General features: G+C 35.6%; 1 long non-coding RNA gene across 2 annotated transcripts; it reads left to right on the forward strand.

The window, feature by feature from the left end:
* Window positions 1–257: 257 nt before the first annotated feature.
* Window positions 258–4142, forward strand: LOC127747474 (uncharacterized). 2 transcript variants are annotated; one of them, XR_008009316.1, is made up of 9 exons: window positions 258–1267; window positions 1386–1483; window positions 1571–1739; window positions 1825–1911; window positions 1996–2144; window positions 2223–2347; window positions 2429–2498; window positions 2586–2692; window positions 3642–4142. It is a non-coding gene; the product is annotated as an uncharacterized LOC127747474 (long non-coding RNA). The 2 variants fall into 2 exon arrangements; XR_008009315.1 differs by having other exon boundaries at window positions 1571–1911.
* The last annotated feature ends 15789 nt before the right edge of the window (window positions 4143–19931 follow it).

Here is a 19931-nt window from a genome sequence, read left to right on the forward strand (position 1 = left end):
ACAATGGTAAAAACGTGAAGAAATAATCGAGTTACTTCTGTTGAGGCAAGTTCTATTCCTAACATAAAGATCTGTCAAGAACCAACTGAAATTTTGAACAAGTACGTACTATTTTTTTTGGTTTCTTGTATTATAAATTTATTCTGAATGGTCTTGTATAATTTCTTAATAATGAATATATTTATTCACATCTTTGATTAAAAGAATAAAATAGAGATTATGTTGATTCTTTTAAAAAAAATAAAAAAAGAAAAACACGGTTCAAATGCTGCTACTACGCCCCCTCCTCCTTCTTTCTCCAAAAGGGGACCAAACCCAACCCTAAAAGGTAAAAACCCCATTAGAGCAGAATAACAGCTAGGCACCCTCACCATTATTGGCGCTGTCGTCGCATCTCCGCCAGCCGCAATCCCCACTACTCAAGCTCCTCTCCTCTGTCGCCAGGTGACTCGCTTTGCAACTTGTATCTCTCTCATTCCTATTTCGCTGCACTGCCCCTGTTTTGCTGGCACCATTGCTCAAGCTCGCCTCCTCCATTGTAATGCATCTTGTGTCGCAACTTATGCGGTGTCGCAACTCGTCTCCTTCATCTCGTTCGTCTGTCGCAGATCCCCCGTTCTGCCGCGCTTTCCCCTCCTCCTTCATTCAATTTCTTTGAGTATTCTTGTTTTTCTGAGTTAATTTCTTTGATTATTGACTGTTGTTAACAGGAAGAATTGTTGATTGTTGTTTTTGTTGAGTTACTTACTATTGTTTTTTTTTCAAATTTCGGAGTTAATTTTTTACTTTGATCTGAATTTTTGTGCTATTGATCTAATCTCGAAATTTTGTTCTCAATTAGTTGTACATATTCTTCATGTTAATTATATTTTTGTATTCTTTTATGTAAAAGCTAAATGGACTTTGGTTTTTTCATAGTGAATAAAATGAGATTTTGATCCTACATGCAATGTTCTAATGTTACAGTGAACCCAATCCATCATTGAAGGACAAAATGACTTTAGACTCAATAGCTAATTCTGTTGAGCATTTGACCCAAATAGTCCAATCTCTTGTTTAACTATTGGAAAATAATGTCAGCTCTCCCTCTAAGGTGTTTAAGGTCTTTGGTTCTAATTCTAAGACTCTTAACTAACAAAGTAGTGCGTCGAATAATCTATTGTTGCTATGGTGTATTGAGAAGGCCAAGACAGATCTCTCCATTGCTAAAAAAAGGAGAACAGATTCACTTGCTCCAATCAATATTCCTGGATTAGAGCTACCTAGTGTGAGTACTAAGTAATAAGTAGTTTATTATTGTTATTATTATTATTATTATTATTATTATTATTATTATTATTATTATTATTATTATTTCACTAATAATAATTTTTTTATATATTTAGTGGGTGCAAGTCTGTTTTAGACCAACAGCTTCAATGGGTTTGGACGAAATTGAACTTGCAATTGCAGTATACTTGTATGGTAATCATTTGATGGATAAGTAAGTAAACTCAATTAGAATTTTATTTGTTAATGGTGTTGTTGATTTGTTTAGCTATTTTTATTTATGTTAAATTATCTTTGGCAGCTACGAGGAGGATATAGTATTTTCAGAGCTTACAGCTCGTAGAGATGTATTCAGGAGCTTGATGCCAGGAAAGTCAATTGTTTCTCTTGTGCTAGACTTAGTAGCAGATATGATGAGGATAGAGTTGACCAGAGAAAGTGGTTATTGGTTTTTACCCACAACTTTTGCAGTCAGTATATAGGAGTGTATACTAAAATAATATTGGTAGTTGTTATTTGTATTGCGCATATAAACTAGTGGCTGAAATAATGTAGCTGTCAGAGAAGACAAAATTGGATCCCTACCATCTACCGTCTTGTATCACGTATGTTTATTTGGGCGAAGTTGACTGCTTAAAAAGAGTAAGTTTATATAATTTTAAATTTATATTAGCAAATATTGGCATAAAATAATTTTAATAACTAAAATGACTTTCTCTTGATTAGGTCTTTATCCATGTATCTGAAACTATTGACGAAGGTCATGAACACTGGTACCTCATAGTGATTGAACGTGTTAAAAGACAAATCATTTTGCTAGACCCATTTTCCATTGAGAAACACAGTTCAAGCGAAAGAGGACAACCTTGAAATTAGTAACTATATTTTCCTCTTTTTTTGTTAATTATCTACATATATGACTAAAAAAGCAAACTCTAACTAGACATAAACAGGCCATTTATTTGGACGAGGTATTGGAAGATCGTTCATTCTATGACTTTAAGACCACTCCAAATCTGATTTCTTCACAGTTTGAATTTGAAGAGCCAGAAGGCCTTCCCAACCTCGAAGCTGGGTCGTAAGATCGTATAATTAGTTGTTATTTATATGAAATTTATGCAATTATATAATACTCTAATATAGCTTCCTCGATATATAGGAATGACGCGGGTGTGTGGGTTGCAAGTTGGATGATAGCTTGTTTTGAAGATGATCATTTTAACATAAAGGTAATATTATGCACTAATCTTTTCCTTCGTTCTTTCTTTTATATTTAGGTAGTTAAGCCTAATGTGTAATTATTCAAATTTTATTAGGTGGATGATGGAGTTCGCATGAAGATTGAATTCTCACTCGTGTCAAAGAATCATAATATGATCAGCTATAGGGTCAAAAGAAATGCCATTGAAAATCTTGATAAGTTGTATGATAATCACTATCATGATGATTATGAATTCCCACAGGATTAGATTTACAACATAGGATATTTTTTATTATTTTTATTTTTATTATTTTCTTGTGGGCATATGAACCGTTTAGTGACATACGACATTATATTTTGTTTACGTTTGTGTTGGTATTTGTTTGCCGGATTATTTAATGTTTCCATTTGTCTAGAGATATAAATATTATTATTTTTAAGGGTGGGTTTTCTTGACCATCATTATTACTTCTATGTTTTATTATTTTTCCGCTAGTGGTGCTTATTATTATGCCATTTTGACATTATGATTGATTTGATCATAATTAGATAGATTCAGAATCAATACATATTAGCTAATATTAGTATCTTTGATATATGAATTGAGCTCTGTTGGGATTTGAAGTGAAGATTTTTCCTTTTACTTTTGTTTTATCCTATGTATTTATTAGCTCTGAGGGACATTTCTTTGCATTTTGATCATTCCCTCTTAATGTGGGAGTTCTAGTGCAAGCGGGATTTTCTCTTTTTTCTGGGATTTTGAAGTGGAAGTGGGAGTTCGAGTGATTTGGATTATACCCGAGAGAAGGGGCTGATTGATGCAGCTTTTGTTTAAATACTTAAAAGTTCATTTATGCTCAGTTTTGAATATGCTTCTGATTAGGGAAAAAAGGTAAAGTTACTCAGCTCATATGTATATTTAGATTCACATGTATGTATCTTAATATGTTTGTATTTTTTGGGGAGGAATCTAGTGGATGTTGAGGGATAGAGAATGATATGTGTGGTGACTTGCCGAGGTGTTTATTGCCTATATATGAATGTATACTCTTTTGGTGATTGAAATTTAGTTCTTTTATACAATCTAGTATTCTGTTTTTTCTGTCTTAGTTGTGTGCTGGATATGGGGCTTGTGTGTTTGTTTAATAAATAATAATTCCTCTTGCAACAGGATGGAAGTTACGGGTTCCACAGGAAGAGTGAGCAATAATCTAAATCTAGAAATTGTTAATGCTTTGAACACTCAATCAATCAAGGCATTGTAGACGATGAATCCAGTGCTGCTATTGGCATAATGTTTCTTGAGGAAGGTGACACATGCAGAAAATGTATTGCCGTTTTGGTAGGCCTTTCTAGTCAGCTTAATTCCTCAGAATTTATTGATTCCATGAAAACAACAATGTCTTGTCTGAATATGCGGCAAGTTGAATTTTGCACAAGGACCTGTCAAATACTATATTATTTTGTATATATTACGAGTCTTGAAAGAAACATTACTCGTTATAGCTATTTATCATTTAGGTCATTAGTTGAAATCCATAGAAGTTTTAATTTTAATGATTACCATGTAGTTCTTCTTGGGTGATCTGTTCTTTAATTCTGTGGTAACTGACCTTAAGTATTAGTATGAATGAGATCATAGATTTGTTGAAAACAATCTCAATATGATGAACTGCTGATCAATTCCTAAATTGTATTATTCAAAGTAGCTTAATTCCTCTTTCTTTCTTTTCTGCTGAAACATTCTAATTTCAACACAAAAACCTGGTATTTTTATTGTACCAATTTATACCTTCTCATGTACCAATTTATACCTTAGCAGATATTAGCACATGCCTTCTCTTTGCTATATGTCAGACTTATTCATGCTTTTATGTTAGACTTCATTACGATTTTGTTATTGCCAATAGGGTTATTTAAGCATAAGACCATAGTTCCGTTCAAGCTTCGTGTTGGTTTAGAGATTGATTGTTGCTCCTCTTCTTACTTTGGTCTCTATTCTGTTCACTCCCTCAGCTTCCTTTAAATTATTGGCTATATTTGGTTATTCGTAAGTAGCAATAGAATCAACACTTATGACCCTGTTCTCAATGGAATTAGTGTCTTTGATTTGCAAATTGTTGAACATGGACATGCTTTCATTATTGTATTATCCTGGGTAAAGAGACATCCTTCAATTCTTTCACTATTCCTTTCTTTATTTATAATACATTTTGGCTAATGCTGATGGCAAATTGAGTCAGGAAACATATTAGGCTATAATCAATGACATTTTAAATCTCGAAGCTGAACATGGTGACAATAATGATCGAGTTTACAATAGAATATGCCAAAGATGTATAAAAAAATATGGTTTAGTTGATGCTGGTGATTAGTTTTTCAACTAAATATACTATTTAGAATAGTATAATGATTGCCAGGTAATTTCTGAGTTTCTATGAATATGAAAGTATTTGATCACTTCCGGTATCACTGATATTCAAGCTAATAGTTTGCCTATAATGGCTTACAGGGAGTGTTTCCTCTAATTTCATTATGTTGGCTCTTTATTTTTATGCCTTATTTATTTGTTGAAGTTGATCATTTTGTCCTTTGTGGCATTTGAGCACAATGATCTTTGTGATGCCATTCTACCTCAATGGTCTTTGGATAATAAACTCATGTCATGGAAAAAATTCTATACATCGTTATCTAGATAAATTGATGTAAGAATGTACTAAATTATTAAAATGAGGAACCCATATAATGCACATGACCAAAAAATTATATAAATTAATAACAGTCATAACACAAATTAAGATAATGTAGATTGACATCTAAATATAAGTTTTCATGTTAACTTATGCGAACAGAATAACCCGTGAAAAGTGTTTCATTTTGAATGCAAAGATACACCAAATTCATGTTAAATTGCGTTAAAGGTAAACAGTGTTTGACTTTGAAGGGTTATTAGTAAAATTTACTGAACTGCTCGATCAAACATGAACCAGTTGTAGAGGGGAAAATCGAAAAAATCATAAGAAAACAAGACAAACTCATCAAGGAAGATGGCTTTCTTATATACATATATACAGGAATAAAAAAATAATCACAAAAGGCAAAACAAAAACAATTGACAAAATAGTGTTAAACTATTTCATTGCATGCATTGCAACAAAAACTAAGTTGCTAATAGTAAACATTATTCATCCCAGAATACAACCCTCATGAGTCATGACCATACACCATATTGGCCACAATATCACTTCCATCGCTTGAACATCCCATACTTCCAACGCTTGCCGAATTTGGCATGCTTAAATTTCCCATGCTTAAACTTTCCATGAACTGCTGGCCTTTTCCATGCTCTCGTATATCTCAAATGCTTTATAAGGTAAACATTTACCCAAAAACAAATTAATAAGGGAATTGTATGTTTCGGTGTCAATCTCACCACCGGCCTCCTATATCTTCTTAAAGCAGCAAAATGAGACCTCCAACTTCTCAGCATTGGCCAAATATTGAATCACCCAATTACATGAAATAGACAAGGAAGCTCCAGTACTGGTAGAATCACCAACCATCTCATCAAACAATGATTGTATTCCATCAAAGTCCCTACGCTGGTTAAGAGAATCAAACAAGATAACATAACACTCATCACTAGATGAATACCAAGGTTGCCGCTTCACCCACCTAAACAAACTCAAACATGCATCACTATCACTAATGATCTTCAAGGATTGAACAATGTGAGTCATGTTAGGCACAAACTGGAGCTTGTCCAATTGTGTCTCCAACTCTGGCCTCCATTTCCACCTCTTCACAACATCAACTATTTTTGCCATAGCTGCAGCATTTACAAAGGGCTTCTTGACCTCAACCACCACCACATGATCATCAATCCCAGGCTCCACGGACCTTATACCCTTACCCTTGTAAAGAATACTACCCGATCATCCAAGTACTCAATTTCCTCAGTCCATTCCTTATGCCCACCAGCATTATGGCAGTAGCATCTGATTGAACTAAGCTGCTCAACAAAGTTCAAATCTTTGCAGAAACCTGCAATTCTCTGAACCGAAGTGAATGCAGTTATAGAGCTATAAGATATTAACTTTTGCTCAAAAGGTACCGGGGAAATGAAGGAGCGAGAGCCAAAGAGACTGTGGGTGAGTTTGCAAAGATTTGTAGTGGCAGAGAGCAATTTTCGGTGACAAATCATTGAATAATCTTCTTCAAAATAATCTTCCACAGGTTCCCCAGTTCATTTAAGGTCTAACATTAGTAGCCTGTAAGGAAAGTAAGAATTTAACAGGAAGAGAAAACTAATAAAAAGTGATGCAGAAGAACAACGACAGTTCAACTAAAAATAGTTTAGAGCAAGTACAGGTTTATAGGAATTGAGCATCAACAAAAATTAGCAGCCAAAACACAATAACATTTTGCAAAATTCAACTTATAGCAGAGGCAGCAAGAACACCAACGCAATGATCAATAAAAGGCTATGCATGGATTGGATTATATAAAATCGATTCATAATCAAATTAAAACCAATTTTCTGGTCTAAGAAATTTAAGAGATGACTTTTTTCTTTTAGGAAAAAAAGGGTAGCAAGTCACAAAGTATTGCAAAACATATTGTTATGAACCTTTTCATTTATAAAATATATACATCAGAATCACTCTACTTAGATTTTGCTTCTGTTTTCATAACTAGAACATTGGAATAAGCCAACAGAAGAATCTAAATGAAGTTAGAAGCCCCAGTCCATGAAATCACACCAAACTCCCAATCATAATATTGAGTAAAATTAACAATTCATTATCTAAGGAAGTTCCAAAATGATTTTTAGATTCCAAAATCCCACACTTCTTCCTTTTGTATTTCTCAGCAATGTTAACAATCCAATCAAGCTGAACATCACATGAATTAGCACAAAAATCACAAAGTCGCATTATTTCCCCTATAGATATAAAGTTATGATCAAAAGTAAAGGGAGCATAGCAAGCAAGAACAAGTAACAATAACAGGGCTGATAGGTCCAGAAACAAAAGAAAAACACAGAACCAACTCCATTGAAGGTAACAGTGGGATAAAGTATTTCATATGCAAACTATTTCACATAGAACACATATTGTAAAGTTTGTTATCTATTCACCGTAATCCTAATCAGTAGATCAGATGACAATAGCTTCAAGTTTCATTGACATGAGAAACAAAACATAAACAGAGAGAGCAAAACAGAACTTATACGAAAACTTATACGAAAACTTGAGAAAGATCAAATAATCATTCAACAAGCTAGGCAAAGATCAAATAATCAGTCAACAACCCTGATAATCAGTAACAAATTCAACTCTGATGATTTTTAGCAAAGAAAAAAAATTAAACTCGATGATTATTCAGAAATACAACAACAAATTCAAGATTCAATCACTAACAAATTAATTGATTACCAATTCAACATCATCTCAAAATACAGGGAGAAGGGAATCTGGGAAAGGGAGAACAGGGGAAGTGATGATGCATGGACTTACCAAGGGCGATTGGGTGACGAAGAGGACCCGACCCCAGAAGAGGGCGAGCGACGAAGCAAGTGACGACCCTACAACGGTCCACGATCCATGACGACTCGCGACAGTGATTACTTAAAACCAGAAGACAACGAGCGACGACGATCCGACAAGTGCTTCTGTCGCCGGCGATGATCTTGATTGCGAGACAAGAGAGGAGAGAGGGAGAGATCTTGCGTGCGACACACATTGAGACAGATGAGAGAGATCGAGCAGAGAGAGACAGAGAGAGAGGATAGGAAGAGGAGAGAAGAAGATAAAGAATACTGAAACCTTCAGAGGCGTGAACGAGAGGTTTCTGAACCCAAATAAAGAATAATTTTAGTTTTTTGTTTTTTACTATGTTTAATCCGAATGAAGAACAATTTTGATTTTTTGTTTTTTTAAGAGTTAAGCCTCAATGTAGTCCTTGAAGTTGCATTCGAGCCTCATAGTAGTCCCTGAAGTTAAAAGTTTTCCATATTCGTCCCTGAAGTTGCACTCTGGGACTCAAACTTGTCCTTCTGACAATTTTTGGCCACCTAGCGCTACTGGAAAGCTGAGTTGGCAGCCTTCGTGACACGTGGGCATTACAACGGCTAGCTGATGTGGCAGAGTAAACTCTCCCGAATCAATTTGGTCCTTCAATTCAACTTAAAACCCTAATCCCCAAATTTGAAGCCCGCAATGCTCACTCTTTCTGATAGCTGGATTCCTCTATAATGTTCTATGGAGTGAGCCCAAAATTTTAAACATGGATTCATCATTCATCTGAAGCATGTAATCAGCATCTACGAGTTGCTTAATTATTTAATGCAATTTTTCTTTGATGGTTTTCAGTGGCTAAGAGAAGGGGGTTGAATCCTAGCCCCTTTTTTTATTACACTTTTTGGTCTTTGAGGAGACTTTTTTTATTTTTGTCTCGTCCCTAGCCACGAGACTTTTCTTTTTGTCTCGTCACTTGGCACGAGATATTTTTGGTTTTGGCTCCTGTGCAGTAGAAACAGAAATGGAGTATAAGAGAGAGAAAATTACACCCAGATATATCCTAGTTCAGCTGCTAAGTGCAGTGCAGCCTACATCCAGTCTCCATCACAACAATGATGGAATTTCACTATAATCATTCTGATTACAAACTGTAAAGTGCTAACCCAACTTACAAGGGGATTCCCACAGAATCATGAAACACAACATAGATGAACAAAGGAACTCTAAGGACATCTATGGCTTTTTCTTTTAATTTTGCACTCTCTGCCTTTTTTCGCTCTATGGCTTTTTCATAAAAACCTCACTGTTTGCCTTTTTCTATGAGACTCAAGACATGACAAAATTAAACAGAAAAATACAAAACAGAATACATTGAAGGAGAAAAAAATCTGTTAGCTTAGGTAGCTCTGAGAATTTTGTGCCTTGCACTCTCACTCTTTCTCCTTGAATCAAACCGTGACTGTTTACCCCTTTTATAGAGAGGAGAAGCCTTCACAGTTGAAACAAATACCAAGCTTAACTTCTTTTCCTTCACACATAACCGGTTCGGCCAAAGAGAGAGAAGGGGTAATCCATGCAAAACCTAACATGCAAATACCTCTAGTTCTTCCTTGGTCTTCAGACTTCATCAATCTGAGCGCTCCATCCATGGCTTGCTCTCCAAGATGGATTTCTGGCCCTTGATGCTTCATGATGATGATGGCTTCATCTGCTCCAATCTCTGCCTCTTCCATCACTTCGCCACACTAGCTACTTTCTGTGGTGGTTGAGCAGAATCAGAGACAAGCCATCCCACCAAGGATCTCCTCTTTGCTGGCCGAATCTCCTTCTACCTTTTTTGGTATAAAAAAGCCAAGATCTTGTCACCATATCTTACCATTCATGGTTGAAGATCTCAGCCACAGCATACTTTATATTTTTTATGTTTTCTTGCCATCATCATGATGGTCTTTAGACTTGCTTTTCTTTTCCTTTGGTAGCTCATTTTTGCTTCCATGGTTTCCTGGATATTGTCCGAAAGAAAGAGAGAGATGAGAGAGAAGAAACAACTTGGAAGGTAAGCAATTAAACGAGTTAAACAAATTAATTGGTAAAAGTTGCTTTTACTTCCCTGAGAAGCGTGTAGCTTTTAATGCCATCAATCATATCAATGATAATCTCTCTTATGTTTCCAATGCTAGCAAATTAAATTTGAAATCCATCCTAAGAAAAGGAATGGGATCCGTTGGAAGACACAAGGCAAATAATAACATTTGCTTTCCTGATGGATTAATTTTCGAATCATGCATTGGGGCAACTACCAAAGTCTTGGGCTTGTAACAATAATATATCAACTTGGCCCATAATAATAATTCAGCCCCAATAAAGTAGGAAACATTCAACACGGCTATAGATTTTGATTTGGGCTTGCAACAACAAAATTCATCCTGGCCCATGTATCATGATAATCAATTCAGCCATAGTGATTGATAAAACTTTATATCACTGCTGAATGTGTCTTGGGCTAGCAAACATCTTTCGGCCCAAGCAAAACCTGTATTTGCAAAAATTAATTTAATCAGCCCATATGAATTAATATTTTTGCAATTAATTAAATTAATAATGTTTAGTCATCACAAATGTTAATTTAGAGTTTTCCAAACTCATCAATCTCCCCCTTGATGATAAACATTATTAAAATTGAAATGGAAAGAAATTTAAGATTGAGTAAAGAATACTCCCTTTGAATTTTTTTGAATTTCTCCCCCTTTCAAATTGTCACAAGGCTCCCCCTTAATATATGCCATTTTACCAAGGGAAGCACTAACCTGTAACATTTTAATCAAGCCTCAAGTAACTATGTTATTTAGCATATTTATTACATGATGTTAAATGCTTGATTTATGAGCAGATTTGGATTGATAATCAAAACTCATTTGATATCATAAATTGATTTTCTGCTCAATCACACAAAATAACCAACCAAAATATTTTTGAAAAATAAGTTGCTGTTTTAAAAACATTTTCAATTAACAAATCAAAGCAACACAGTTATAGTAGGAAAACACTTTAATCGTGACCTAATTATTTCAATCACAGCAACTATCAAAGATTTGATTTCCAGATTAATGCTTAAAGGAACTGCCAAAAGATAAAGTATTCAGCAAGCATATTTACCAGGATACATCAAAAGTATATTCCTAATTCAAAGCATATTCATCAAGGTAAATCAATTGCCTCCACAGATACATATTTCTAATCAAACATCAGCAGGCACAATACTAAAAAACAAATGCATCACAATGTATAACAGGGGTGATCATAAATCCATCCACAAGGATTTTATCCCCTATTTTTATAATTTCAATTTTCATCACTTTTTCTCCCTTTTGTCATCAAAGGGGCACCTGCAAAAAGAGTTTGACACATGAAACATAATATGCAAAATATAACAAAGTATCACAGAGTATCACAAAGTAGCAAAAAGTATCAAACCCAACAAAACATAATATCAGATTGAGCCTACTTAAGCCAATATCCTAAAACTAAACAGAGAATTAATCATCAGATAGATGAAGGTCAGATTCCTCAACCCCGTCTTCACTTTCATCTCCCAGATCCTTCTCCAAATTTTCTAACATCAAACTGACCCTGTCCTCGCATCTCATCCAAGCTCTTTCACTTTCATATGCCAGTTTGCATGCCGCCTTGTGAGATTGGACCATGAATTTTGACATAGATGAAAATTTAGTAAGAATTTCTTTGATGGACTCGGTGGTTTTGGATGACTCAGGTCTGCTCTCATAGTCACTCTCCAAAGCCATGGATTTCTTGCTCTTGGTTCCTTTAACAGCTCCACCACCTTTGACCATTGACACTTTGTTTTCTACTGTCTCATTCAAAAGGTCAACTTTAAAAAATTCAATACTGGTTAATAACATACCATAAGGCAGATTTGCCTTTTTGGTGCTTCTTACCGAGTCCCACATATGGCAGATCATAAGATAACCGAAAGAAATAGGAGTAGAGGTAACAAGTGCAAATAAGATGAGAGAGTCAGAATATGTTACTCTATTGTGAGAGCCGCTTTGAAGAGTCAAGATGTGGGTGATGATCCTGTGTAGTAGCGAATTGACGGGACCAAGGGATTTATGGGTAACGGTAGTGCCATCCAAGCCTGAAAGATTCTCACATATGTGTTGAAGAACAACTTTATAGGTGACGCCGACTTGTGAGTCCCACCTTTCGGCCATGTAAGCTCTCGGCCCTTCTTCTTTATATCCCAAGGCCGTGCCAATGGTGGCAGTGTCAAGAGTGATATGAACTTTCTTCACATATGAGTGGATGGTGCCATCAATGAGTCTCATGTTGGCATAGAATTGTCGGACTAAACCAGGGTAAACCGGTTTTTGAATGTGAAGAAATGGAGTCCACTGAAGCAATTCAAACAGAGGAGACACATTTATTCCTTTATTGGAGAGATTGTCAAGGTTGACAATGTAGGTTTGACAGAGATGACGCCTTTCTAGAACATCTTTGTGGAATTCAAATGAAGCGCAGGAGTTGAATCTGGCAGGGTCATAGTGGGAATGTGTTTTGCTGAACTTGTTCTTGAATTCAATGGATTCCAAGTTGGCAGGTTCGGTGGTGTCGTGCAGTGCAAAACCGTCTGTCTTCTGAGTATTCTTTCCATGAGTAGCCTTCTTGGGTGGTGAATGCGGTGGTGATGGAATGGAGGAAGTTTGTGATTCCTCTTCTTCTTCCTCAGGTTCCTTTCCCTTCTTCCTTCTTGAAAAATTTTCTTGGCTATGACTTTTCTTCTCATGGTGTCTGTATGTTTGGAGGGAGGTAAGGGTGATGATGATGTGGTGAAATGAATGTGTATATGAGTATGAGATTGGGTGTGGACGGTTTTTGAGGGAGAAGAATCCATTCGCTTTTCCTATGGGCGGTTTTCTTTTTCATGGTAGTAAGAATGGAGGAGTGGAATATGAAGAGGTTTGGTAGGAACCGAATGGAGTGAGGGAGGAGGGAAGATAGGAAGCATTAAATGTCGATTGGAGAGAGAAGGTGAAGGAGGTTAATAACCATTAAGAGCACGGTTAATAACCAGGGGATTTCCAAGAATTTGAAAAAGTGGTTTCCTTAAAACAAGGGATTAGTTGAAAGGAAAGATTTGATTTGACACTATGCCTCTTTCAACTAGATTTGATAAGACCACAAAAAGATTTTGATTTTCAAAAAATGAGAAACTAACAAAACGGTCATGGTGGGGTCAAAGAGATTTTGTGGGACCCATGAAAAATAAGTTCTGTGCAGCCTCCCCCTTGATCACAGCCTCTCCAACATGCTTTTATTTTTATCTCGTCCATTCCTACGAGACAAAACTGAACAGAATCAAAATTTTACAAATTTTCAACAGAAACAAGATCAATCATTCCCAAGCTTTTTCTTAATGAACAGAATCTGTCTTCACAAAGGGGTTTTGTAAAAGTGTCAGCAAGTTTATCTTCAAATTTTACAAATTGAATATCAATAGTACTCTTTTGCACATGTTCTCTAATAAAATGTATTTGATCTCAATGTGCTTTGTTCTTGAGTGCAAGACAGGATTTTTTTGAAATATTTATAGCACTCATGTTATCACAAAATAATTGTATACTATTGATCTTTAATTTGTAATCTTCCAACTGCGTTTTTAACCAAATTAATTGTGAACAACATGCAGAAGTGGATATGTATTTAGCTTCAGCTGTGGATAGAGCTATTGTGGCTTGTTTTTTGCTTGACCACATGTTGAGTGAGCTTCCAAGGAAGCAACACATGCCAGAGGTGCTCCTTCTATCCACTCTATCTCCCGCATAATCTGCATCACAAAATCCTACTGCACAAAAATCATCAGATTTTGGATACCATAAGCCATAATCACTAGTTCCATTAATATATCTAATGATGCGCTTAATGGCCGAAAGATGGGATTTCTTTGGGTGAGATTGAAACCTTGAGCATACACCCATACTTTGAACAATGTCCGGTCTAGAGGATGTAAGATACATGAGTGATCATATCATACCTCTATACCTTGTTTCATCCACATCTTTTCCATTATCATCTTTTTCAAGCTTAGTGTTTGGATGCATTGGAGTTCCCATTGGTTTGGAATTTTCTAGGCCAAATTTCTTGATTAATTCTTTACCATACTTTCCTTGGTGAATAAAGGTACCACTAGGAGTTTGTTTAATTTGGAGGCCAAGAAAGAAAGTTAGCTCTCCCATTAAACTCATCTCAAACTCACTAGTCATGAGTTTTCCAAACTCTTCACACAAGGACTAATTGGCTGATCCAAACACAATATCATCCACATAAACTTGAACTAGAAGTATATCATCATTAGATGCTTTAATGAATAAAGTTGTGTCCGTGGTTAGGGGTGGGCAAAAAAATCCAAAATTTGGATTTTAAACCAAATCCAAACCAAACCATTAAAATCCAGATTAAAATCCAAATCTCACAAAACCCTAATTCTAAACTTTTGATTCTCAAAAAATCCAGATTCAGAGCACCGTCACGAATCCTTTTCTCCTTCGCCTGCAGCTGGCACCGCCGCACCGGAGCAGGCAACTGACACTGCAGTTTCGTAGCTGCCACCACCACCACAAGCGCGTCGCACCACTGCTCTGTTCCGCCATCCGCGGTTCCGCCGTCCGCCTTTTCTCGCCGTGACCCAGCTCTGTTCTTCTCTGTTCTCTGGGTACCCTCAAGGCGCCGTCCACCTTTTCTCGCCGTGACCCAGCTCTGTTCTTCTCCATTCTCTGGGTACCCTCAAGTTTAGATAGGTTTACCATTAAGTAATTAATTTGGTAGATTGAAATGTTGTGAAGCAACAGAGAAGAACCACAGAGTGAATCTATCATCTGAGAAAAGGAATTGAGTGGTAGATAGGGATTTACTACATTTGTGATTATATAGTTGAAATTGCCAAAGGTGCTTCCATGTTCTTTTCTGTTCTGTTCCATTCCATCAATTTGAAAAACTGAACAAGGTTTGATTGCTTATGCTATTATGCATATCAAGTGTTTGTGTTAATGCCATTTTTATTTTGGGGTTTTTTTTTGCAGCAAGGTTGTGTGGTTGTCCTTTGGTCAAGTGTTGACGGTGATTTCTCAGAAGTAGAAGGCTATCTTGAGGGAAGTTTATAAGAAGAAGAAGTACACGTCAAGCTCTTGATCTCCACCCTAAGAAGTAAGAAGACCAGAGCCATTCGCAGAGGCTCACCAAGCACCAGGTATTTGCCTTGCCTTGTGTTTAAATTTTTTAATTAGCTTTGAATTTTGTTCCTATTTATTCATCATGCTACTCTGTTGTTGAGACATTGCACCAGGTTTTTAGTTCTAGCATACTGTTAAAGCATAGGATATTTCACTTTGCTAATGGTTTATTGCTGAGGATACAACACATCAAAGTTCATTGTTTGTTTACTGGGGAAGGGATGCAAGTATGATTTTATGAAGCTGTATTGGTTGAGTTTGTGTTGCTGGATTTGTGCTTGATTATGTTATGGCAAATGTTTAATTGATCTTCTGAATATGTGATTTTATATTGTGATGATTGAATGCTAATCAAACACTTGGGGCTGAGATTAAGCTTAAGGATAGTTGAGAATCAATAAAATACACCAAAGCTTTTTCTGCAGAATTAGGCAGTAAAAACCGAAAATTGTTAGATTTACTGCTGCCAATCTGGGCCTCTGAATGAATCTTAGTTTTATTTCATGTTATTGTTGTTTAGGGAAGTGCTGAACCTATGTTTAATTGCATGATTAGATTAGATATACTAGGCTGCATATCCCTAAAGAAATTTATGAGTTATAAAAACGCTTCCCCTTTTGAAAAATGGTGCCTTGTGCAGAAAGAAACTGAATTATGATTCTGCAGCAGTAGATTCTTGAGTACATAACTCTCAATTTATATGAATTTTTTATTTAAACTTGGGGCTGAGATTAAGCTTAAGGATAGTTGAGAATCAATAAAATACACCAAAGCTTTTTCTGCAGAATTAGGCAGTAAAAACCGAAAATTGTTAGATTTACTACTGCCAATCTGGGCCTCTGAATGAATCTTAGTTTTATTTCATGTTATTGTTGTTTAGGGAAGTGCTGAACCTATGTTTAATTGCATGATTAGATTAGATATACTAGGCTGCATATCCCTAAAGAAATTTATGAGTTATAAAAACGCTTCCCCTTTTGAAAAATGGTGCCTTGTGCAGAAAGAAACTGAATTCTGATTCTGCAGCAGTAGATTCTTGAGTACATAACTCTCAATTTATATGAATTTTTTATTTAAACACTGCTGCTGTCTTGCGAGATATATGAACATGCATTAGTTTATGAATCGTGCTGAAGTTTTATTGGCTGCTGTTTCTTTGGATTAAATGTCGGTACTTATATCAGGGAAGGAAGATCCAGAGACAGCATTCTCTCCTGTAATTTTACATAATGAACCTATGATTTTCCCTGTATTTTAACAGCAACTAGTGATTTTGGATTATTAAGGTGTGCTGAATTCTATGTTCAATCAGATTTGTGTTGGTCGATGCTCTTTTCTTGAGCCTAATTTTTGTGCAGAGTCCAATTTGACTTAAGTTTAGATTCCTGTTCTCATTTTATGTACCTAACGAAATGAGCATTCTTTTAAATACACTTTTGGTTAAAAGATTGGAATGTTTCTGATGCCAAATCATTTTCATGATAGATGAGGTGCCATTTTATGCTGCGGCCGATGAAAGGATTGTAGAGCTGCAGGGAGAAGTCTTGAAGGTGCTTAAGGCACTGGAAGCAGTAGTTGGGCACCTGAGGATGATTTAGAGAGATTTTAGAGAGATTTTTTAGTGGTATTCTTTTGATGTCTTGAGAATAATTAAATGTTATATAGATTAGCTATTGTCATTAGATTTATAAAGAACCAAATTCTAGTTGTAATGAACCTATACACTTTAAAATGACTTTAGTATTAATTTTACTTTTTAAAAAAATTATGGTTTAAAAATTGAATTTCTAAAAATTGGTTTTAAAAGTGGATTTTTTGTTAAAATATCTGGTTTGAAAATTGAATTTTTAAAAACTAGTTTTAAAATTGGATTTTGTTTAAAGAAACCAATTTTAAAACTGGATTTTCAAAAATTGGTTTTAAAACTAAATTTTTGGTTAAAAAATCTGGTTTTAAAACTGGATTTTATAAAAAAAAACCGGATTTTAGATTTGGATTTTTTAAAAAAACTGGATTTTAGATTTGGATTTTAAAAAAATGGATTTAAAACCGGTTTTATATGTAAAGCTGGATTAAAAACCGGTTTTATATGTAAAATTGGATTTAAAACCGGTTTTATATGTAAAACCGGATTTAAATTCTAAAACCGGTTTAAAACCGGTTTTTGTTTTTCCAAACCGGTTTAGAACCGGTTTCTCTCTTCAATCCAGTTCTGGTTTGGTTTCATGAACCATAAAACTAGTTCTGAAATGGATCCAGTTTGGATTTATAAAAATCCAAACCATGCCCAACCCTATCCGTGGTACCCCTTTGAAATTTATTTTCTAATAAGAAGGCACTAAGCCTTTCATACCAAGCTCTTGGAGCTTGCCTAAGGCCATAAAGGGCCTTTGATAATTTAAAAACATGATTTGGAAAATCTTTATGTTCGAAACCGGGGGGTTGAGCCACATACACTTCTCTATCAATAAAGCCATTAAGGAAAGCACATTTAACATCCATTTGAAATATTTTGAAACCCTTATGGGCAGCATAGACAAGAAGCAATCTAATTGCTTCCATTCTAGCCACTGGAGCAAAAGACTCATCAAAATCTATACCCTCTTCTTGATCGTAACCTTGGACTACTAATCTAGCCTTGTTACGAACAACTTTTCCATCCTCACCAAGTTTATTTTTAAAAACCCACTTAGTACCCGTAACTTTCTTACCATCCGGATGAGGTACTAGTGTCCAAACTTCATTCTTGTCAAATTGAGCAAGCTCTTCTTGCATTGCTTTCACCCATGATGGATCTTCAAGAGCTTGTTTGACATTGTTGGGCTCCATTTGTGACAAGAGAGCAAAGTTGCTAGGTTCGTGACAAGAGTGCAAGATGGCTTGGTTCGGATTGTCTTTTGGTTGAGGATCTTGTTGTTACACCTTGAGAGGGATCTCCAATGATAAAGTCATGAGGATAACCCCTCATAGACTTCCATTCTCTAGGCTTCCTTTAAGGTGTTGAGCTTTGATGAGCTTCTGTGGGCCTCACTATTTCAGTTTCTCTTGCTGGCTCAGGAGACAAAAAGGAAATATCTCCTCCATTCTGACGAGATAAAACTGGACTGACAGATTCTTCATTTTGGGCAGACTTGGGATTTTCTTTGCTTGTTCCAACTTCTTCACAATCTGAATCATTATCTATCACAATACTGGGAATTAAATTAGAATCACAGAAAGTAACATGTATGGATTCCTCTATGGTTCTATGATCTTTGAGATAAATCCTATAGGCCTTGCTAGTGGTAGAGTATCCAACAAACATTCCTTCATAAGATTTTGGATCAAACTTGCCAAGATTTTCTTTGTTGTTAAGCACAAAACATTTGCATCCAAAAACATGAAAGTACTTAAGATTTGGAGGGGTTCCTTTCCATAGCTCATAAGGAGTTCTTTTCAACCCTTTTCTAATAATTGTCATATTCAAAATATAGCATGCTGTATTTACAGCTTCACCCCAAAGAAATTTAGGAACCTCATTCTCACATAACATAGCCCTAGTTATTTCTTGAAGGCTTCTATTCCTTCTTTCAACAACCCCATTTTGTTGAGGTGTTCTAGGACATGAAAAATTATGAGTAATTCCAAAGTCATCACAGAATTTTTCAAAGTGTTGATTTTCAAATTCTTTTCTGTGATCACTTCTCAAATGGGCCACTTTTAAATCTTTTTCATTTTGAATTTTCTTGAAAAGAGTTGAGAAAGCATGGAAAGCATCATTTTTATGAGCAAGAAAAAGTACCCAACCAAATCTAGAGTAATCATCTACCACTACCAAACCATAGTGTTTACCTCCTAGACTTTGAGTTCTTGTTGGACCAAAAAGATCAATGTGTAACATTTCTAATGGCCTTTGGGTTGAAATTTCATCTTTTGGTTTAAAAGAGGATTTCACTTGTTTGCCTAATTGACAAGCATCACAAGTAAGATCATTATCAAATTTGATTTTAGGAATTCCTCTAACCAGAATTTTTCTTTACTAGCTTAGAAATTTGGTACATGCTAGCATGACCCAACTTTCTATGCCATAGCCATTTTTCAGATTCAAGAGAAGTAAAACATGTTACATTTTGTTCCTTCAAGTCCTCAAGAGTTAATCCATACACATTGTTGCATCTTTTAGCTTCAAAAAGAATATCCCTAGTTTTTTCACAAACAACCAAACACACAAACTTTCTAAAAATAACTTCAAAACCTAAGTCACACAATTGGCTTACACTAAGTAAATTATGTTTCAAACCATTTACAAGAAGAACATCATTTATACAAGATGAAAAGCTTTTACCAACTTTTCCAACGGCCACTATCTTTTCTTTACCATCATCACCGAAAGTGACAAGTCCTCCATCATATTCATCAAGCTTTATGAAGAAGGTTGTCTTTCCGGTCATATGCCTAGAGCATCCGCTGTCCATGTACAATGTATTTTCCTTCCTCTTGGATGCTAGGTATACCTACAAAAATGAGCTCAAGTGACCTTAGGTATCCAAATCTTCTTGGATCCTTTCACGTTAAACCATCTCCTATGTCCCAAATCATTGTAATAAAAAACAACTTTGTAAACTTTATCACCAATCATTCTTTCACGAAAGAAACACTGAACGGGAAAATGACCATTTCGGTTGCATAGCCTACAAAACCTTGGGGTTGTTG

The sequence above is a fragment of the Arachis duranensis genome, chromosome 5 (assembly GCF_000817695.3).
Source record: "Arachis duranensis cultivar V14167 chromosome 5, aradu.V14167.gnm2.J7QH, whole genome shotgun sequence".
Taxonomy (NCBI): domain Eukaryota; kingdom Viridiplantae; phylum Streptophyta; class Magnoliopsida; order Fabales; family Fabaceae; genus Arachis; species Arachis duranensis.